Below are 23,347 nucleotides of genomic sequence, written 5' to 3' on the forward strand. Positions count from 1 at the left end.
GGCTGTACTTTTTGATAGTAAAGAACAGCTAGGTCCAGGCTCTGTCTCCACCCCTGAGGAATCATGTATTATGTATGATTGTATTTAAACAGGCTGTTTAAAACTCACCAGTTCATAGTATCAGAGCTTAAATGGAACAGGCCCAGGGGATGTTATTAATATATTATTTCATACTGATTTGGTGAAAAGTAATCATTCAATATTCTTGTTTCGTATGTGAAGATATTTATTGATACATAAAAGAGGCAGATATAAGAAAGAATATATGTTAACATTGAAAAAGAAATAAAACAAAAGGAGCAATTTTCAAAATTTTGACTGTTTCCCTATTTCTCCAAAATACAGACCCAAATGAATGCATCCTAAATTCTACTGAGCATAAGATGAATCTTTTCCATAGGCTTTCAGAAGCACCAGCCCTACAGCAAGTGGCACCACTTGCTGGAAGAGCAGGGGACATATAACCTGGATGAACCTGCACAAAGACCATGTCTCTTTAACAGAGATAATTTGGGAAGTTTTGGGTCTTTGTTTCACAAAACAATTTGAAGGTGTGCAGATGGGTCTGTGAGTAAAAACAGGTTGGAGATTAATCAAGCTACACCAGCAGCAGCCTCCCATCACAAATTGTGAGGGGTGGGGCAGGGAAGGAAACGCTGCCATCAGCACCTTGGCTGGTCTCAGCTACTGCCCTCAATAAAGTCTGTGCGAGACCCCACGTTGTAAATGACAAAGACAACTACAACAGAATCCAGGAGCAAGGAACTTGGTGCAGAAGGAAAAATGTATGCCTACTCTTTCGGGAATGTCTTGGCTGACTTCAGCCAGTTTGCGGAGCAGAAGGTACTGGCAGAGGGCACCTCTTCCTGCCCTGTGTTTGCACAGCTCATGAGGTCTGTCTGTCTGTCTGTCTCTGTTTCTCCCAAATCGGTGAAAGGGTTCAATGCTCAGGTAGATGGGATGAATTCAGGCTGCCATGCTCTCACTGCCTGCAGGGCTAAAAGGCATCTTGAGATGCTCTGTCTGCTGTGGTGTATCTAAGATAAATAGAGAGAATGGTGAATCTCCTGGCTGCTCCTGCTGTTTCCTGTCCCTCAATATTCAGAAATGCATGGGCGTCTGTCTAGCTAACACACCTGCCTGAACTAACAGGTTGGTTTTGAGCACATTCCCTGAGCTGAGAGACCTTTGCTCCTTCTTCCCCAGGTTGCTTCCAGCTACCCATCTAACCTCGCCTCTGTGTCCTCCCAGCAAGATCATCCCTACAGCATTCAAGCCTGGGATCCAGCCATCAATCCCAGCTAAGCAGGATTTGTAGGTGGTGCTGCTGTGCTGTATTTCCTCTGCTGTGCACTGAACAGAAAGGGAACCAGACCCCCGTTACCATCAGGAGAGACAACCTATCAGTCTTCTCAATCTGCTCAGTCCCCTCAGAGAGATGGGGATGGGGCTGCTGAAAGGCAATGTCATCATTCCTGCCATGTCAGCAACACTTCATATATCAGAGGCAGCTGACGGATCGCCAAGGAGAGTAGTAACTTTATTAACCACTTCTCTCATGTTGAGCAGCTTTAGTAGAAATCTGAATAACTGCCCCATCCCCTGTGTTTATTGGATGTGGTTTGTTTTGCAAGTGGGAAAACAATTGTGAGTTTCATGCCTGGATGAGCTAACATGTTTACACAAACACTGCTGATGCAGCAGAAACAGGATACAATATGTGTCAAATATTGCTTGGGCTGCAGGCAAAAAAACTGTGGAGCTGAAAGGCAGTGCTTAGCACAGGGCTCCTCCTGCCAGAGGCAGCTGCCGGGTCCGTGTGAGGGAGGGGGAAAGGGAGCAGGTCTCAGTGTCCCAATCCCTCATTGCCAGGCAGTTTCCACAATAAGGAAAAGTTTTCCAAAGCTGATACTGCTCTTCTGATAATGAATAATACCTATTCTCATCAAACAATTTATTTAAAGAGGAACCTGAATGGTGCAGAGACCTCAGCTTCACCCCTCAGTACCTGACTCAAAGCTATTTGAAGCCCGTGGGGGACTTTTCACTGACTTTGATGTGAGGATTATTTCCTATTTTGGATTATTAAGAGACAGATTTTCACAACCTAATTTCTGCATCGGGATGTCTACATAGCAAGGAGAGAGGGAGATTTGCTTTTTTCTGACACAAAATATCGCCAGCCACAGAAAGATGGGCATTTAAGATGATTGGCTTAAAAGACCTATCCTATAATGGCAGCACAATTATAAGCCTGCAGGGAAAATTTCTGGGCTCTTGTATGAAAAAAAAAGAGCAAAGAAGAACACAAAAAGGTTTTACTGAGTTACAGTGCCAGGGTTTCAGCTACCAGTTCTGCTGGAAAGCAAATAAGAGAGTTTAACAAAAGATATTTCCAGTGTCAAACCCACACACAAAATGGGTGGTTGTACAAGAGCAGGACAGGAGTGATACCAGGTCAACCTGCTGCAAACAAGAATTGCCACAGCAAGTCACCAGATCAGTGAGGAGCAGAGACTTTCTGGATAGAGAAGGGTGGGTCTGGTGCTCTCTAAATAAATGAAGATTTAAAAAAATTAAAAGAAAGGGAAAGAGAGACAGTGAAATCAGCTGCCAAGAAGCGCTGGGGCCAGAAAAAGCAACAAAGCCCTATTTTTAATGTAACTTTTTTATTCTGCCAGTAAAAAATCAAATGATAAAATAGGCTAGAGAAAGGAAGCAATTGGGAATGGCTGAAGAGGATTCCCAGCTGTGCTTGCAATCAGTGCAATTCATGACTCACAACATGCTGGCCACATCACTTCCCAGGAGCAACATATTCTCATGAACAAGCAAAACAAGTGGGAGACTATCTTTAAAGGCTTTTTGAATCATTCATGGCTTGGTTATGAAGTCACCTGTGAAGCAGCTTGCTGGCCTTGAGGCTCAGGGTAATTTGAGGATTGGTCAGTTTTCCTTTTCTTTCTCCTTCAGCTGATGCCCTTCCACCAGCCCATCAGCACAGCTGAGAACATCCATTCCATTTCTTTCTTCATACCCATCTTCGTCTGGCCAAAATGAAGAGCTGGAAGTGGAACTGCTTTAATGGCATTTGAGCAGTCCTTGTCCTTCTAGTTTACCACAAGGACCTTCTGCTACCCTGTGAATGAATGAGAAAAGCATCTCAAAATAATACTTATAAAGTTTATGTGAAACCAAATGTCTCAGAAATGACTGCCTACACATAGACCTTGCTGGTTCTCACCTGGGTGGTACATAAATCATCTTAAGTGAGAAGACTTCGGGTCCCTCCAAATCTCATCTTCAATTCAACTGAGTCAGACTGCTGCTTCTACTATTTTTCTAAAATGAAGCTGTGTACTTGCCCTACCACACAGTGAAATGTTTTGCAATATGTATAATTAACACATAACTATGCTGCTAAAATAAAAAAAAGTCAAAATCATTTAGCACTACAGTGAACTTGAGGCTTTTTTCATGATTGGTGTTTATTTACTTATTTGAATGGTTGATTAATATTTTTTTTCTCATTTTTGAAGTCATATCACTGATGAAAGGGTACAGGTCTCATTTATAATAGTTGTGGGCATCACACATTTACTGCTAGTGCTGGAATCGAGCTAAAGTTCCAACCTTCTGGGCAGTGCCTTTCCCGTTATCAGCTTTCTTACCCGGCTGTGACATCTCTTATGTTTGTGTTTTGTGTGCAGAGCGTACAGCAGGTACAAGCAAACCCTTTTCTTCAGGGAATGACAACCTTTTCAAACTGATCAGTTCTCTGAATCTGAATTCCAAATAAAGATTTTGAAATCTTCATGGAATCAGTGCTGTGAAAATAGCAAATAAAAAACATAAAAATATTTTGTTTCTACTTGATTGATATGCTGAATCTTATTTTTAAGTATTTATTATATAAAATATATTATTTTTATAAGTAAAAATATTTATACCCTTTAATATCAGGATGTCAGAAGTGAAGAGATGCTTGATATGCAGATATTTTTAATGAATAAGGAAAATAACACATGCTATACAGTAACACAGGATGAAAAAAAAATTCCAAATGAAATATTTTTATATTCTTGGAATAATATGTTCTATCATAATTGAATAAAATACACAAAAATGACAGAATATTAATGTAATTGGATTGTGTGTGGATTTTTTTTTTAAAAAAATACATTCTCTGATGGAAGAGCATGTCTGAAGTCCTTCAAACCAGTCCTCTTTTTAGTGCATCTTAGAAGATTGCAATTTATGAGCTTCGATGGAGAGAGAGTGAACTTCTATAAGGAAAACAAAATTTCAGCTGTAAGGACATAAAACTCACAAGCAAGGTGTGTCTGAGTAATATCATGGTAAACCAGGTGACAAAATGTATTGTTTCTTCAATGCACTATAGCTGAACCTCATCCTTTAAACAGATGTTGTAAAAATATTAACCCAATGGGCCTGTTGAGTCCTGGGGGGTCTCTGCTCTGAAATTAATTTGATGAGGGGTGTGTGAAGGAGGTTACAAAGCCCTATATTTACCTTATATTGCAGTAATTAATACATTCTCTAGAAACAATTATAAGACCATTTAAATTTTTTCAGAATCACTGTTAACTTTTGCTTAAAGCTGGGGCCAAGAGGTCTCCAGAAGTTCTGCCTCTTTGGAGACAATGCCTTTGGGGCTGTCCTGGACTTCATCTCAGATTTCTAGCGAGTGAAGACTTTCAGCTGAATTTCAGATGAAAACAAGTGTGTGAAACCCATGTGTTTTCTTCTCTTTTCAGTTAGTTTCTACTTTTTAAGGAGGCAGATCATTTCCAAGTCACTGGGAAATTTAAAGTTTAACACATCAGTCAATAGACCATTAGAGTTAGCATTAGATTTAAAGTGGGGTCCTAAAAAGTGGGAATCAGGGGCATACAGTTGCACTGGTTTAGCCTTGCAAAGGCAAATTTCACTATAAAAAAGTCACATTTTCAAGATGTTGACCTTCTCTTGACAGAATCCTTCATCCCTCCCAGCAAGTAAAAGGCCAGAGTATGATCAAAATAACAACAAAAACCCCAATAGTTCTTCTGTTGCCAAGAGATTTCATTAAAAAAAATCCATGAAGTATTGACATATCTATTGCTTCTTCTCTTTGAAATCCTTGCTAGACAAGATTTGACTGATTTTGTTTAGTCCAGCTGGCAGAGGCTCCAGGATAGGCTACCTGAAATAACTCACATAGTAACATTTATCCCTTCACAGTTTGGAAATCTAGGGAAACTGCAAATTACAGTATTAAAATGCTGAGCCAAAAAAGAAACAAGGAAATAACGTTTCAGTTTTCAGCATGAGAAAAAGGACGTTTCAACCTAGCAATATTTATGAGCTGGTAAAAAGCTGTTCATGCCACAGTGGTTGTGTGTTCCTTAAATGTCAAGTCCCCATCAATAACCTCGCTGAAAATTGACCCTGTTGGGCATGGTGTAGGAGAATTGGATGCTCTCTAGGCTATTGGTTGAAAGGCAAGAAACAGCAAGCAACTGATGAGAAGCTATCAATAAAACCTCGGTATTGTTTTGAGTTCAATTTCAAGTAATTGCCAGACATCTGAGATTGAGTCTGACAGACATGAAGAGGGCTAATGTTGGTTCCTGGTAATGAAAAGTAGGTTTCTTGTTCAAAATAGCACAATGGGGCCTAATAGTGAAATGGCTTCCCCTTCGAAAAAGAAGTTGCTGTATGAGTGTAGGAATCACTGAAGCCTGTGTTTTTATGGATTTGTGCCCTGTGTCCTTACAGCCCTCTCCTGCAGAAACTCCTTTGTCCTTCCCTCTTCCCCTCAGCTGCCCCAGCAGCTCCAGATTTTCCTTCATATCCCCTGTTCACTGTTAAAGCAACATCTGTCCCCTTTTGGTTGCTCCAGTGTTCACCAAAAATTCCAGGGCAGGGATGGGTTTTCTGTTTTTTTTTTCTTTTTTGCCTTCTCTTGTTTCATACTAGAAATTATACCGGCACAAAAAATGCCATGTCAAATGTTTTTCGAGTGAGTTCTCTGTAAAAGTGACAGTTCTCTTCACAAAATCGGGGCTTCCTTGACACCCTAAGTTAGAGCAAAGGTCTAATTGGTACATTTTGCCTCTCCACCACAGGCAGGTTAAATGCACACAGGGGAATGAAGTAGCAAGATTGAGAATTGAGAAAGGTTTGTTTGTAAAGCTTCTCTTAACATAGTTATTCGTGATCATGTGTTGGAACACCCTTTTTATGTTATTTAACACACTCTGCAAAATAATTTGTCACCAGGTTCTTCAGTGGTGCATATTCAGGGAAAAAAAAAAATCCTTAAAAGAAATGTCTTCCCCCTTCTCATGCTGCTAGCTAGGAGCTTGCCAGAACACAAACTTCTGGCAGAAACTGAGCATATAATAGCACCAAAATTATTGAAGAAAATTGCAGTCTTCGGGAGGCTTTCACTTCCCACACATTACTCCACAACAGTTTTTGAGCTGAGTTCCCTTGTACTTTGACCCTGTAGTATTCTGGGAGGAGAGCTCAGAGGCAGTGGTAATAGCAGGCACACGAGATTCAGTATAAGGCTCAGTCCAAAGGCTGATTTAGGACTTAGTGTTCAGATTTCCAAAAAGAGGGGCTGGAACTGCTGAGGCAGTGCCCTTGCTACTGTTAATCCTGACCACCAAGCCGATACTCAGTGACATTTTAAAAAATTTCCTTGGCCAAATCCTCATGGAGACAGGTAATAATGTAAAATTAAAGATGCATCTAGAATCTGTTGAGGTGGGTCATTTTTTCAATTCTGCTCTCCTTGGGAGAATTCTTCTTAGCTTCATTCTATCAACTGCCCCTTGCCCTGGGCATAAGCTAGGGCTGGACTCCTGGAGAGCACACACATTGATTACAGTGAGGGATCGTGATTTAAAAAGTACACACTGAATCTTCGGCAAGAAATGGTTCATTTTCAGGTGAATTTTCCTGCCTTTTACTGAGTATTCAGAAAATTTTTTTAGAAAGCTTCACTATGGAACAGGAAACCAAGGCTAACTGGACCTAACTGATGATTAGTCCCATCCACAGTGCTGATGCTACAGCTGGCTTGATAGCACAGCAGTGTGATTTATGTTTCCAAATCATCTCTCTTTCTGCAGATCTCTGCATATGCCTTTCCTCCCACTGCCAGAATTCCTGATCTAGTTTCTCTTCCTCAAAACTACACAGGCCTCATTTTCAGTTCTTAGGATAAAAATTATTCCTTTGTTTCCACATCTGCTATGAAACTTTTTTATACTTGGATTTTTTTTTTTATTTTTTATTTTTTCTTATTATGGCCAAGACATTCTATTGTGTTAAAAGACAGAGGGCAGGAATCATAAAAAGGGTGCAAATTCAATCTGTACCTTCTCTCTGGCAAACCAAGCTTTACTGCTTGAGTAGCTTTCTTCTTCATCTCTCTGCTGAGGTGTTGTATGTGCTGAAGTCAAGCCCAGGTCTAAGTGTGAAGATGTGCAAATCTCAATATAAGTACAGTACAAAATTTCCTTTGAGCTTTCAGCCCAGAAGTCCTGTTAGATGTGAGTTCTTAATGAGGTATCCTAGTGATATCCTAGTGATAACCTTGCAACTGAAGCCGCATAACTGCTTCATTGGCACTGTCATTATATTTCCTTTTGCCTGTTGGAGTTCACCTCTTCTGATGGGGTCAGGAGTGGGAGATTCTGCTATTGCTCTTGATGTGCTCTTTCTTTCTTTTTTACTACTCTCATGAGCTTGACATTTGGAGATTCTAGTTCTAATCTTTCTCTTGACATGAATGTGGATAGATGTGGTTATTTGCCTGTGGAAATTACTGTGCTAAAATTCATGGTTACTTTTAAGGTCAACTGACATATCCTGAAATCACACCTGCCTCAAGCCGCTTCCTTCATGAACATGCTGTGCTAAAACATATAAAATTGTGCAGCCTGAAGCCTTTTAAAATCCTTTTAATAGCAAAGAGTGGCTTGATCAAGGGAAGATTCATGATGTGAAAATAGCCTCCAAATGTGACAGAAAAACAGATTTTCTTTGTGAAAGATTCTCAGTGCCTGTGATTTGCAGAGGAAAACTGGATAGAAAAGGGGCCACTCAGGGCCTGCCTCATAACAACCCAGTTAGGTGCACCCCTGCTTTTGGGTTCAGGTCACTCTCTGTGCCCTATGTACGATCAGGAGGCTGCACTACAATGGGAATTAACCTAATAGAAAGCCCTATCCAGCCAAGAAGTGCCAGTTCCAGGTTGAGACGTAGCATGTTTCAGAGAGCATCAAGACCACCCTTACTTCTTGATAGTGATCTTATTTCTTGATCTGCCTACACTCTGTGCCTCCACCACTGATCTCAGTGGAGGAACAAGCCATGTGAATATCATTTGCACTTATTTCTTATAAGGACAATCTAATTTGGATCCATTTGGATGGTGTCAGCAGAGAGTGAATTTTGCTTTTTAAATGCATATTTGAAAGAAATTCAAGTAATTTGAACAGCATGTTTCTGAGAAAAAAGTTTTGGTGCCACTTGTCTATATTCCCAATATTCTCAATGTTGGTCACTTCAGGAAGTATTCTGAATTTAAAAAAAATGTTTATTTTTGGATGGAAATCAAGAGGAAAAAAATGAGAACTTAATGATAACAAGAACCATCCTCCACTTTTGAACTTCATTAGTGGCTTGATTTGCACTCAGTTAAGTTTCAGTCTGGGATCTGGAGACAAGTGTTCGTCGTTCTCAGCTCCACAGGGTGTGAGGGAGCCGTGATGAAATAAGTGTCTCTGTGGTGTACTGTCTACTGAGGTCTGCCGCTCTTCCTGTGGTTTATATGGCCTACATAGATGTGATGGGAAAGACAGTGCCATTAGTTTGCTTTCCTTCTTCATCAAAAATACTTGCAGAGTGGTTCTGGATACAGCCCGCCCCCAAAGCATTTTTTTGTCTTTTCAGAATAGAGAATTTTAATGTACACTGAAAACAGAACAGACACTGACCTTTGAGCTATAGGGAAACTTGATCGTGGCAAGGGCAATTCAACCACTTGAGGCTCTGCTTCATGGGGTGCTTTCTAATAGGTTCCTGCAACCCCCTTACCATCATCACACTGTGAACAGTTACAGGACTTTAAAAAGTCTGTTCCCATGTATGTGTTGCTGAGGAGTCCCATAAGCAAAGCTCAAAGCAGACTGAGTGTAAAACTATGACCAATATAGCAGAGATGGCCTTTTTATTTGTTTTTGTTAAAACTGTGTTTCTTCTCTATTACTTTTTATTTTTTCACAGAGGGATCTCAAAGTGGATGAGTATAAATAAGACTGAAGGAAAACATCCCTGCTTTTCTCTGTTCTAGAAGCACAGTCTGTACAGTATGCCAGCCTAGCTTTTGATGGGAAGAGAATGGAAGAAAGAAAGTTGTATTGAAGTTTATCTGTATTCATTTTTCTCCTTCAGGAATGCTTATCCCAAACCTTAGAGCTTCAATTTCCATGAAGCTAATCTATCCTGCTAATAGCCATGTGGAGCAACAAATTGCCTTCTTGCCCAAGTGGATAGAATGCATTCAGTCTAATCACCATCCAGCTAAAGGGGTTCAAATTAATCTTGCCTGGCTGCTTTTTTTATTGCTCACTTCCCCTCAACTCACTGTCCCCAAGAGCACCCATTCCACCTTGATCCTCTTCTTTTTCTTAAATGAAATGTTGGCATTTGCGCTGAAAATGGTGGGAAGATTTTCATGTTTCTTCTCCTCTGGAAACATCCAAACAGGTGTTGGAAAACTCTATGAACGAGCCTTTCCTGAGGATGCTCCGACACATTCACTGTGGCATGTTTGACAGAAACTCTAGGAAGGGTGACATCCTCCAAAGACAATTTTCTTTAATTTCTCCATATTCATAGAACTTCCCAGCAGGCACAAAGCTTCCCAGAGCTTCTGGAGTAATAAAGGACACTGGGATGAGTCTGCTTATGATGGACATTTCCTGGTTTTACTACATTTTCTAGTATCCCTGAAAAGAGACATGAAGAAACCTTTGAACTTCCACTAGGGGCAATCTCCTGTGGTCAGGCCTTTCTGTTATTTTAGGAGCAATCCTTCCCATGTGTAGCTGTCCGTGGTGGCCAGCATGAAATACCCATCAGTCCAGCCAGATCTCTAACAATGCATTTCACCAACAAAAGCAGAGCCTTGCATCTATGGCAATTTTCTTTGATCAACAGTTGTTAATCTCATTACTTTAAAGACTTGCCTTCTTGGGATTGGTGAGTCAGTAATTTGAGTACACTTTATAATCCAATCTAATAGAAGCCAATTATGAAAAATATGAAATGAGAAAGGAAACAAGCTTGCTAGGTTCATTTCTCTTTGGATTTGTCATGAGCTGATCTAGAGAAGGCAGAGAACTATTTACTTCTAGCCAGCTTTGAATACAGTTGTGAATACAACTAAGGTTTTAGAAATTCAGTCTCTGTCAGCTTCCTACCACATCAGCTTGCACGTGAATCCTGATGAGGTGTCTTTTGGTCTAATTGTTTCCTTTTTTTAGATGTTACTTTTGCTTCAGAGGTTTAAAATTTTAGTTTATAATAAGAGCTTAATTGGTCAGATGCACAAAAATAATATATTTAAATAATCATTTTGCTCTTTGTAAAAATCTTTTAAAAGATCCATAGGATTTACAGCAAAAAAAGTTCTATTTTGGCAACATATAAATATCTAGCTGCATAAGAAATCTATGTATGCTATGTAGTATGCTACAGCATTGATGACTGCCCTTGAAGAATTTGGTTTTCAGTAGGTCTCCATTCTATTTACCTGTCTCCATGAGGGCACTTGCATGTAGAAATGGAAAGAAGAGAATGTACCATCCCTTCCTATTACTTGCAACATGGAATTAAGCAAATCTCACAAATGGATGTTTTCTCCATATCAGACCCTGGGTGTTTCATTAATTCTGTAAGACTTTTTTTGTGGCCTTTTCTTCCTTGAGGAATTACTGAACACGGAGCTCTGATATAAAGGTTTATGTTTAACACCAGGGCTATTTGCAAGGCTGTTTGTAGAAAGACATATAGTGTGGGATCAGTGATCATATATCACAGCCTCAGAATGTGATTAAAACTCAACCTTTTTTGTAGTGCACTGTTGTGAACATTTATGATCAGGCTGTAACAAGAGAAGGGAGATAATGTTAATGAAGCTGAATGGTGCCATCTACTTAGACGTGAAGAAGAAAATTTATTTCCAAAAGGAGACTGAACACAGAGCAGATTCAATATCTGACCTTCAGGTAAGGTACAGGTTTGGGGTAGAGAGTAGCTGAAAAAGGAGAAAGCAAATTGTGGAAGCAGATAAGCCCTAACCTGATCTCAGTGCAGCTTTCATTCTTGATGTAAATTTAACATCACAACATCCTAAGGATCTTACTGTATTATCAGAGTAGTATTCACATTTTCAACTTCACAACTGTCATATGTGTGAGCTGGATATTAGTGTAGTATTGTAAACATACAGTACATACTTGTTATGGTTTTAAACTAATAACTAAAAAAAAATACTTATTTTTTGCTGTGAGATATGGATTAGAACAAGAGCAAAATAGGCTTAAAACTTAAAAAGAATAAAAACAGTTTATTAACAAACTACAAGAACACCAGAACAAACTTCCAGAAAACCCTTTTATCTCCCACCACTTGACCATTTCTTTGTACACATGACAACATAGAGACAAAAAACTTTAGAACTTTGGTGGTCAAAACCAGTCCCAATTCTTGCTAGAATCTTTTCATCAGTCTTTGTAGAGAAACAGAAGTCTCCTTCTGCTAACCTATGGAGTTTCTCACAAGAAAACTATTGCTGTTATAGTTTCCTATTGCTCTGATGTCAGCTGCCTGGAAATCTGTCATCAGATCTTCTCCTCCCATTTCACACCGCTCTGAGGTGTGTATGGGCCATGAGTTTAGGGATGTCATTTTAAGGATAAGTCATTCAAAGGCAAAAGTCTTCTTCATCTGTCTTTGTGAGCTTTCCTGGAAAAAGAGTTTTCTTTTTGCCCCCCAAGGCTTCAAAATCTTCACTCTACCCAGTTCCAGCAACTCACTGTATCACAAGTACTCTCTTTCTCCTCAGAAGTCCACACTTTGAACACTCTATTCCTCCCAATACTCTGTTATGAATTAAAGGAGTCTTTTTAAATTACTATTGTCCATCTCCATAGCTTTAACAGAAAGATATTTCAGCTGTAAAACATCTTCTTATTCTCTCTCTCCTATTTAAAACTTAACTCTTTTCCTCACTGTTTTTGGTAGTTCTATGATGTCTTCTTCGTGTTGTCTCTCTCTTTCTCTATCTTTCTGGGAAAAGGAGTAATCTGTACGGTTTATCCAAGTAGTAAAAGAATTAAAAGCTTTAGAAAAGCTGCAAGAGTTCATAGTGTCAGGTTTCAGTCCAGCAGCAGCAGTAACTGAGCAGCTCTGCTTTCTTTTCCTCCCCCCCCCCCCACTTTCGTCCTCTGCGGCCTTGTCCGGCCCGGGGGGGGGGGGGGAAGAGGAGGATATGACAGGGCCTTTTTACCTTCTCAAAAGCCGGAAACAAAAGAAGACAAGAGAGCTCTGACTGTACTTCTTAAGGGGGTGTTCACAGGTCGAATTCACTTTTTAATGGTCAGACCTGCTGTCAATTTTAGAAATGACCGATAATTGGTCAGGAGAAAAAACTCCCATCAGCCACCAGCAGTTTCAACTTCCTTAGCTCTGAAAACCACCTTAAAGGTAAAGCTACCCCATGACAATACTGTAAAGAAACTACATAGTACTGTGAACTGTTAAACTGCTTAAACACCCAGCCTTCAGCTGCAAGTGAAGTCACAGCAGGACACTTTATCTTGGGAGAAAGCTCCTACCCTCGGTGCTTGAATGATATGGGTATACTCTTACTTGCTCTGAAATCCTGTTGGATGAGGCAGTTTTAACGTTACTTACAATCCTAGACATTGTCAATCTGGAACTCAATGCACCTGCTGAGAAACAGTTTGAGAAACAACCCTTTTGTTAAACCACAACAGTTTTTCCATGGCTATCATTGATAGTTGGATTTTTTTTTTTGTTTTAAATAGCAAAGACTAGCTGCACCTGAGCTTCACCACTTTAGTTTTACTGATTTGTAGTTTGATGTGATAGTATGAGCTTCCGTGAACATATGACACTTGGACACAGCTGTGAGGAAAAATTCAAATTAGATTAGTCAGAACTTTGAATTACTACTAACACAGAAAACTATTTTATATTTGTTGAAAAAGTTTTAGTAAAACTGTGATGACTTTTAAGCTAAGATATATATATATATATTTTTTTTTTTTTTTTTTCACAAGAATGTAGCTGCAATGTCACTTAATTCATCTACTGGCAGCTTAGAAGAAAATTCAGCATTCAGAGGGAGGACAGATGCATTCTTACCATGCTTCTAGCACACTAACATTAGTAACTTCCCTCTCCTGTACTTCAGTTTCCATATCCTGGTGCACTGCTGAGGAACTATTAGGAATGATGGCGCACGCCTCCAATGAGATGCGCTCATTGGTTTAATTCAGTAAATGAATGTGTTTTCATTCAGATGAAGAGGAGGCATAGCAAGGTTAAGGACCTTTTTTTGGAATTATTTTATTAAATCCCATTGGTTGCTCTGACTTCTATCCTGTAAACTGCAGCTCATGAGCCTGTCAGTTGCCTCTGATCTAGGCTCATTTGAACTGAATTACAGAACAGTAATTTCCACCACTGTTTATGTCATATGCGCACGCTGGTCATATCTTACCCTTTCTAGGAAACATTAAATATTGCAAACCAAGAGATTATGGATTCTTTACAAGGACATCTGCTTTTCTTATGCCTTCTTCAGTGAAAAATAAATACATAGATAATTGGTCTATATTGCCCTTATAATCAAATGTAGATATTATGTCAGTCTGGCATCTATTTTGCTTTACTATTTGGAGTTGGAAGGGTGGGGGTGGGAGGGTTGTTTGTTTTGTGGGGTTTTTTTTTTAGTTTTTTTTTTTCTTTGGGTATTTTTTCAAAGACTAGGTTGGAATAGAGTTTGTTGTATTGGCCTGTGCATGCAAAGAAAGAAAATGCTGCTGGTAGAGGGGCTAAAACTTGATGCCATTAACTTGCCTCTCCTGAAAATGCAGATTCCCAAACCATGGTTTGTCAGCATCTGTTGAGGTTTGCTGTTGGTAATCAGTGCTGCCAGTGAGAGTGTCACTCACAGAAACCCAGTTCAGATTCTGTCAGGTACAAACATGCTGGCCCTAAAGTGAATATGGTGAATTCCCACTCTGGCTGCTCATTCTCTGTCTCTCCCCACCTTCCCAGCTCTCAAAAGCAGACACATTCCTGTGTAGTATACAGATATAGTAGCTTCCATGACAGTGTCAGCATTTTGAATGCAAAGATATACAAGCATTTTGCTTCCAGGACCTTATGGGTCTAGCAGAAAGGATGCTGAGACCTTCTTGTTGTGGTCATGGCAGCATGTAATGACATGAGTGTGTCCCCATCACATATGACTTCTTGATGGTGTCTAGGAAGCTTTATTTAAAAAAAAAAGTTCAAGCCCTTGCTTAAAAAATGAAAGGAAAATAAATGACATTGTCTATAAGCTCAATGAGCCATATTTTTGACTTACCAGCAGTGAATTAACTGCTAAATAAATGGGTTGACACAACAGAATGTAAATTGTAGGGAGGAGAAAAGAGAAGAAGGGAGATAATTTGAAGAATTTTAGTTGTTCACAGTAGGCTAAACTCTTACCCTATGGCAAACTGACAATAACCCCTTACAAAGCTTTCTTGTAGTAGTCAGTGGGGGTACCAGATTACCATTTGAGTTTGAATCAGGCATGCATTCCTGCAATAAATCTCCCGACTGCCCCCACATCATGCTTTGGTTCTTACTGTGGAGTGGTCTTGGAGTGTGCAAACTGGATTCCATTTGGATGAAAATCAACTGTAGTATGTGCTCCAGCAATGCACTTAGTGTGATCCAACTGTCAACAGTATTCATATCTTTGGGATCAAACTGAAGATAGTTTAAATTAAACCCCACAGAAAGACATATAGTACGAATACATAATTCTCAGCACCATTAATTCCACTCTAGAGATACTCTCCTGGCTACAAAACTTGCTACTGAATAGCTGAAGTGCCTGTTACCACCTTTTCTGTTTTCACTCTTTCCAGACTGCTCCTCAGGCTCAGGAAGTCCAATTGAACTGAAGTATCTGAGAGGTGTTCCAGCCAAGATGAACATAGCCTGAGCTAGTCCCTATGAATTTACACACAGGACTTGTTGCATAATGCACCTGTGATAATCAGAGAGAGCTTAAAAACCAGAAGGTGCCAAAATGGAGAGCTGAATTGTCATCAAAAGACCACAAATGTGTGAGGGGTTAAATCTGATGACATTTTTGTGCTTAAACTTTGCAGACTGGGTTGTCCAAGCTCACCGCAACCTTAAAATATAGTTTCCTGAGAAGGAAATGAGGCCAGAGCACACATCATGTCTCTGAGTGTGCTGGATAGAAGAGCAAGAATAAGGAATGTATACACTGGTTGTAGCTTCAGAAAATTTGGGACTCTTCCTGACCTGAAAATTTCATCTACATTATCAGGTTTAACCCATCATGGACCTTTCTTCCATTCATTTGTATAATTTCTTTTTGAACTCATTTATGGTTTTGGCCTTGCAAGCATCCTGGGTAATGTGTTCCACAATTTCATTATCCAGTGTGTAAAGAAGTACTTCCTTTTGCTTTTAAGCTTGTTGCCTGATAATTTCATTAGATATCTTTACTTCTTATAATAGAAGAAAGAGGGAATTGTTGTTTCTTGTTTACCTTTCCTAAGTAATCTTTAATTTTATAGACCTCTGAAGCCTTTTCCAACCACCTTTCTTCTGGTTTGACAAAGAAAATCCTATGCAATTAAAAAAGCCCAAAACCCCAAAGAAACAAGTAACCAACCACTCTGCATCTGCGTTAGCATTTTTACTCAAAGTGAGATCTGAAACAACTACTTTCATGTACTGTACATTGCTTGGTTGCCTCTGGCTGTGCCAGACTAGAAACTCTGCTCCAGGGCTGCTGTAAACATGCTCCAAGTCCTACCAGAAACAGAAGGGTCCAACCCACCACTGATTCTGCTGTCAGCTTTGGCCCCCACATGTGGGAAGGACATTCAGCCCAGGTGATTGAATTATATCTGGCCTGAAATTATTTCCCTTCAGGAGCAGAGCTCTCAACAGCAATTGCTTTGATCTGTCAGTCCACCCTTCAGCACCCAATTACCTTCTAATGTAGATGTGACCTGATTCTTCCTGTATGGAAGCTTTATCTAAACCCCAGTCATCCCACTTGCCTGCTCTGCACTTTGTCTCAGTCTAGTAACCCCTCTTCCTGGTGGTGGGTGCAACACAAAATATTTATACAATACATGTATTGATGCTTTCTCTATTTTTGCCCTTGATTTCTTTCCCACTAACAGGTTATATGCTGTTTTAGCAGATGATAGGCACTGAAGGGATGTGTTCAGAGCCTTGTCTACAGGACACAACATGTCTATCCTGAGAGGCTTGAGTTCAGCCAGAACACACTGTGTGTATGTGTGCACACATAGATGCTGTTTCCTTCGTGCATGGAATGTCACAACCGTCAGAATCAAATTTACTTTGCCCTGTTATTTTCCAGCCACTCAATATCAAGAGATAAATCGGAACTCTTTGCAGACAAATTGCATTTTTGCTGCCTTGAATTATTTAGTAGCATCAACATACTTCATTATTTACTGAGGCTTGCGTCCTATTTTGTGAATACAGTTTCAGTACACATCACTGTGTGATTCCACTAGACTTCGCTCCACTGTGAAAACTGGTCATATATTTCTCTGCTTTCTGTCTTTTACCAAGTTACGACCCCTCATGTGAAACTTTTTTTTTTTATGTAAAGCTTCATAAAAAACATTTTGGATATGCAAGTAAGCTTTATCAATGACATTGTACTTTTCCATCTGTTCACCTTTTGAAGACCTTCATAAATTTTGATGATGTGAGTTCCTTTCTGAAAACTTTTGTAGACCATACCATTATAACAAATTTTTCTATATGTAAACTGATTACTTTCTTATTCACAGTTGGTGTGGAACTCAGACCATTTCCCTGTAGTTTTCTGGACCAGCTCCTCTGCAGAGCCTTTTTTGCAATAGTGGAATCACTTCTGTCCCTTTTTGTGCCTCTGATATAAAGAGCAGTTTTGACTGACTTCAGAAATTTGGGTAACACCACAAGAATGTTCTACTGACATTTTGATATTAAACAGTTACTTAGACTCATTCCTTCAGTTTTCATATGGAAATTCCCTAAGCTTTCCTGTAATGAAATCTGATACAGAAATTATTTGGGTTCTTGGGATTCTGGCTGGAGCCCCCTAGGTTTTGATTCACAAAACTGCCTTAGAATTTTATTAATAAAAAAGCCTTATATCCCCACTAAAGTGTTATGGATCATCAGGAGTTAAAGAAGTTGCAGAGGAAAGGGCCCTGTTAGTTCAATTGTTTATTCTCCTTGTCTGCTCTGAGATCACTGTGGGGACTATACCAGATAAAGTTATCTGTGGAAACTGGGCATTCTCTTATCTCTCCTACACCCATCAATGAAATACCAAGATATCTAGGAGACATTTAAAAGTAGAGATAAGTTAATATTTTTTTTCTGCCTTTTACTTCTTTTGCCATTTCCTTTAGAGCAATCGTGTTGGAACTTTTCTTACTGAGAGTATATGTGAATAATTAAAAAAAAAAAATAAAAAATCAGTATCTATATGCACAGTCAAGAAGGATTAATTGACTTTTCTGGTTCCTTTGCATAAGACCATGGCTATCTACTCTCAGGACTTTCAAATACTCGTTTTCAGCTTCCTTCAATGATTCTGGGCTGTGACTTCTCATGTTGTAGATCTTTAATCATGTACTACCAGCCAGCTGGAACAGCAGGAGTAGGAAAGTTCATACATACCCTGTGCTCCAGTTAGTCACTGTGAGAAGTGCACAGGAGCTCCACTGTTTCTATCTAATGCTGGCAGAGAAATTACCAGCAGCTTATCACCCCAGCAAGTTTTAAGGTAAGCTTAGCAGCTAAGTGTTGATACTGGAATATTTGTCATCAGCACTCAGGGGAACCATTCACACCTCGGATTTGTATAAACTTTACATCTTAATGTGAAAAAACATATGCATCCAACACATGTAAAGCTGCATTTGAATTCAAATGAGATTAAGAAGTGGTTCCCTGTCAGTCTTGCTTTCAGAAGTCTGTACCAATGCCTTGCTGATGATTTTTTTCCTGGTCCCTAGTGATACTGAATGCCATTTACTGTGAACTGCTGAACCTGCAATGACAAAAACAAGAATAAACCTTGGTTGCAATGGTACAGGCCACTTTTGGCTATTGTGAATAGCTATTCCCATACATTTTTGCCATTGCTGTTTCTTAGGGCTAAGTCAAACAAAGGCCCTTTTGTGGTACTGATATGAATCAATGGAGACACATGTAAGTGAGAGATGACAACCTTGATGAGGGAGAACCTTGATGACCGAGGAGCTGCTAGTTCAGGGACTCCCAAATAACAACCCAGCCATCTGGCCAGCCATTCAGCTGCCTGCTGTGAAGGCTCTGCATTTAAAAATTGTGTTATCAACTTTACAATAACAGAACAACCACTTGAACATCATCTTGCAGACCAGACAGGACTAAGGGATCCATTATTTAAATATAACCCTTTCAGTCAATTAGGAGTAGGAGGGAAAAAACAGGAATTCTACCTTATCACTCAACCTCTCTAGCATCAAGAAATGAACAGAAAGATACGTCTGGAATAGTAAATTCCAGTGCTTCATGTGCTGGAGAAAAGTCAAATTGGTGGTGGTGTGTCCTTTCCATCTGTTCCCCACTCCATTCTCCTCCTTCCAGAGGAACTTCAGAAAGTATTGTTTCATACAAAATGCAGACAAGATGAAAGGCACTGCCAAAGCCTCTATCTTAAAAGAAAAAAAAATAGACTACTGAGTGGTTTTTGCTTAGGTGATGAAATAGAAACAAATTGATGGGAATAAAACAACCTTCAGAACTAGGTAAATAAACAAAGGTGTCTCTTGGTCTAAAGAACAGCCATATATGGTTTTGTGCTAAAATGGATGCGTTCCTCCTCAGTAAGCTAATAGAGCAATTTAAGACAGATTTTTTCTCTTGATAAGTTGGAACAGTTGACATGCAATTGCCAGAAAATAAATTCCTCCCAGCACCATCCTTACAAGCAAAAACTTTATTTACAGTGTAGAAAATTCACTGGACATTTGGTGAAACTGCTGTAAGAAAGCAGCTCCTTCTGCTGTTGTGAATCCATGATCTGCTCTATGCAGATAATCCAAATTCCCTTCTTTCTGGCATTTAGTTTTACTAATGCTTTAGATCTTCCTGGGTACACACTGTAAATGTTGTCAGACTGAAGCAGCCCACCAAAATTACTTTTTCTTGCTATTCTGGGAGTGAGATACAGGTTCAATAACCATAAGCAGAGTATTGTAATGAAAGAATAACTAATATGAAAGTATCGTAGGACTTGGGCAAGTTTCAGGGAACTGTGTGGAAAAACTGGGAGGTAGGAGACATATCCATGTGATTTCAGTGATCCAGAATGTATCATCACACACAAAAACATTTAGGTGTGTATGCACATGCCTACCATCAAATGTCATCTATAAAGGCCAAACAAAACCTTAGCCATGAATGGGCCTTTCTTGTTCTTGAGGAAAAAGCCCACCATTTTTTTTAGTCTCATAAATAATTTGCATGATTTATGATTAAAACATAGATACTGTGTATGTATTATGCTCCAGTGGAAAAGACAGGTCCCACATGAAGACTGAAGGTGAATCTCACTTCTAATTTCATCCTCATGATCAATCAGTCAGCAGTAATTGTCAGTTATGAGAATGAGGCACAGTTTCAAATTTGAAAAATCCACAGGAGCTCTCTGGATGGTTGTGCTTTGAGCTTTATAGTTGTGACTGCTCCCTCACATTTTGTTGAACCTTGTGGATGTTCCTTATCGGTCCTTCCTGAAAGATGATGTCACATTTTTGGTGGTATGCTGGCCAATTATGTGACAAGAAGTGAATAAATCTGGTTATCTTCCCTTCTCTTCAGGTGAGATCTCTGCTGTTCATTTTCCTTTGGAAACCTGTTTCTCATCCAGAGAAAAGTGAAGAGAGTGGGTGAACAGACACAGGGAAGAGCAGAGGCTTCACAGACTTATTTTTTTTCTTTTCTCAGCAAGGTATCATCTGTTCTTCAAAGTACTTTATTTTCTCTTCAGCTTGCTTGGAAACATGGTCCAGACAAGGATCAGATGGTTTTTGTCAGCTCCAGGATGGATTATTGAGTTGTGTCACGTCTGAAGCTGAATGTGAACATAACATGCAAATTTTGGCTGTTATAGAAGTTGGCTGTGCACTTGCTAAAGAGTTCAAGCCTGTGCTCTCATCTCTCCCTTACTGATTCCCAGAGAGCTTCCAGAAGAACAAAAGGTTCAAGCCTTTGATACATAGGACACACTACTTTGTTTTAGGAGCTCTCCTTCTCCTGATCACCAGATTTCAAAGCCCAGGGTGAGGTATGAGAGACCTCGGAGTCCTTCACTCCTTGCCATTGTGCCCCAGCCGAGTAGCAGGACACCCTCCAGAGAGATCAAGTGAATCATGAATCTGCCTGGCTGCATGAAGCACTGGAAAAACGGCTTTGAGGAGCAGATTTCTTTTATGCTTGCAGATCAGAAAGTCTTTTTATTCCCATGAATTCTTCAACCCCAAACACAATTTTGACTTTCTAAATGCCAAAGTGCTAGATACCACAAAGACTACTGCTGTTGTGATTTTATGCTGATGGGGGTCTGTTGATGACAGGCAGAAAATGTAAGACTGAACATTGATACCAAGCCTCCTTATGTAAGCTTCTTGTGCTTAATTTTGGTCTCTTTTGGAAACAGTCATTGTAGAGGCTCAGAAAAAGGATAGGAATTGATATGCTTAAGGATGGGAAACACTTTTACTCGTTGCTTCAAAGCTTAAAGGAAAAACACAGAGAATAAAAGAGAGTCTTCAGAGTCTATCTTCTGGCCTAAGGCAATGGAACAACCCTATAATAGGCTCCTTTTTTTTTTTTTTCTCAGGCACCCTGGTAACATAAATTACTTCTGTTCTGTCTCAAGATCACATTAGGGATGTGTCCTGTATGATACCACAATCTCAAGGCATAACTCTGAATGGCAATGGAAAACCACATAGTGCCTCACAGAGTTATTAATTCAGCTCATGTAACACCCAGAAACAGCCAGATACAGAATGTGCTGCGGCAAATTACAGCCATGAGGAGCTTTGGCAAAAATGCTGCTTGACAACTGAGCTCTTTGTCCCAACAATTTCCTTAAAACTACCCATTGAAGAAGAACAGACTTGCATTCTTTTGGTATTACCACCAGGAGGATACCTACAAATCTCAGTGACTGAGTGCCTCTTGGCCTTGTGAGTCAGTAGCAGCTACTGAGGGCTGGGACACACAGCCAACACTGTCAAACTACTGTGGTTTACTCAGTATCTTACCAGGTATAACAGACCATTATATGACCTGTTTAAATAGTGGTGCAAGCACACCCCTGACTGAGACACATGCATAGGAACTGCTTTAGAGACGCCCTTGATGGGACCATGTTGTCATACTGACAGTTCGGGCCACCAGCGCCTTTTCCTGACGTGTCATGAACAAGATTTGGGATGTCTGCTTCTCTTCCAGTCCTCACTTTTCCTAAACAGATGCATGACGCCCTTGAAACAAGCAGAATGTGGACGTTTGTGTGGGAGGGGGTGGGGAAGCATTTGGGATGAGTGGGACACCTTCATGGAGTACTGTATGTTAAATAACAGACTGAGAGAGGGAGTGATGAGTCTCTCAAGGAAGCATAAACACTATGTACTCATTAGAAGACTCATTATAAATAAAGTACAGGGAAGGTGCTCTGAGACAAAGCTTTTTCGTTGGTATTTATTAGGACAAAGAGCTCCTTTAATAGGGCAACTGAAAAGCACTCTGCTGCAATCATTAATAGGCATTACCAATTTTACTGACTTCTTGGGAACAGTTTTGCCCTTCTCACTTCATCTGCATTAAAGGGACAGGCTCTTCATTCCATATTTATTCTGAAAAGTACAAACCAGGCCAAGACTAGGGGGAAGGAGTGAGAACCCCAAGAACTTTTACGTGTCAGCCCAGTGGCAAAGTTTGGCTGATGGAGTGAAACACAGCAGGCTGCTGATAGACTTGGATAGGCTCTTCTGCCTGGATTTCCTCTATTTTGGGAGCTCCAACTGGGTACCTCAACCCACCAGAGGAAAAATATAGAAAAAAAGGGGAGTAGGAGAGAAAAGAGAGGATCTCACGCTCTCAAGTTTCACTATGTATTTTATCACTTCTGCCAGACTGGAACAGAGTTGTCTGCTTTAACTAAGCACTGTGCTTCTAGCTTTCAAACCTCAAGGACGGTTGTAATTTGGCACCTGAAAATGGTAGCCATTTTCTCTATCAGGTTAAGATACCCTTCTTGAAGCTGTAGAACCTATCAGCCTGCTGGAATGCAGCTGTGGTGAGTGTGATGGTTTGCTGTTTATACTTTTTAGGGTTTTTTTCCCTCTCCACAGTGGAATTTAAAGGTCTGAAAACACCTTTTTTCTGAGATTTCTTTCTTGCTTGTTGTTGGATTTTACCAGGCTGTGCTTGATAAATGTGCATGGAAGGCTGAGCACTGCAAAGAATTTGCAATTTTTGCATTATGTGATCTTGAGCCAACACATGTGATGAGCATGTGGAAAGGGAGATATTAAAAACAATTGTAAAGAGAAGGGAACTTTGTTATTTTCCTCTAAAAAACATACACACATGACTTTGAATTGGCTGGTTCTCCTATCTGCACAGGCACACGCACATAGCAGTCCTGCTTTTCAGAACAAAATGAAACAGTTGACTTTTTTTTTGCTGAAGGCCAGTGCCTGCAATTGCAAATGTTGCATCCCATAGTGGGTGTTGCCCCTGCAGGACTTCACAGTCACCTCAACAAGGTACAGTTGAGAACTAGACCCAAGCTGAATTGGATACATTGCTTTTGGGCCAGAGATACTTGCTTCGGGCAAAGTCCCAAAACTTGGGAGGAGTGGACACATGACAGCCT

The 23,347-nt window shown here is 40.0% G+C and overlaps 1 protein-coding gene and 1 long non-coding RNA gene across 2 annotated transcripts in view; both read left to right on the forward strand.

Annotated features, from left to right (window-relative positions):
• LOC148185166 (uncharacterized) overlaps window positions 1-23,347 on the forward strand; it is a 164,262-nt gene that overhangs the window by 129,369 nt on the left and 11,546 nt on the right. The window lies entirely within an intron of this gene.
• Window positions 656-3,445, forward strand: LOC148185167 (uncharacterized). Its single transcript, XR_015773652.1, has 2 exons — window positions 656-843; window positions 1,207-3,445. It is a non-coding gene; the product is annotated as an uncharacterized LOC148185167 (long non-coding RNA).

Source organism: Pseudopodoces humilis, chromosome 1 (assembly GCF_049639895.1).
Source record: "Pseudopodoces humilis isolate 2021_Gansu_Grassland_sample_001 chromosome 1, ASM4963989v1, whole genome shotgun sequence".
NCBI classification, from domain to species: domain Eukaryota; kingdom Metazoa; phylum Chordata; class Aves; order Passeriformes; family Paridae; genus Pseudopodoces; species Pseudopodoces humilis.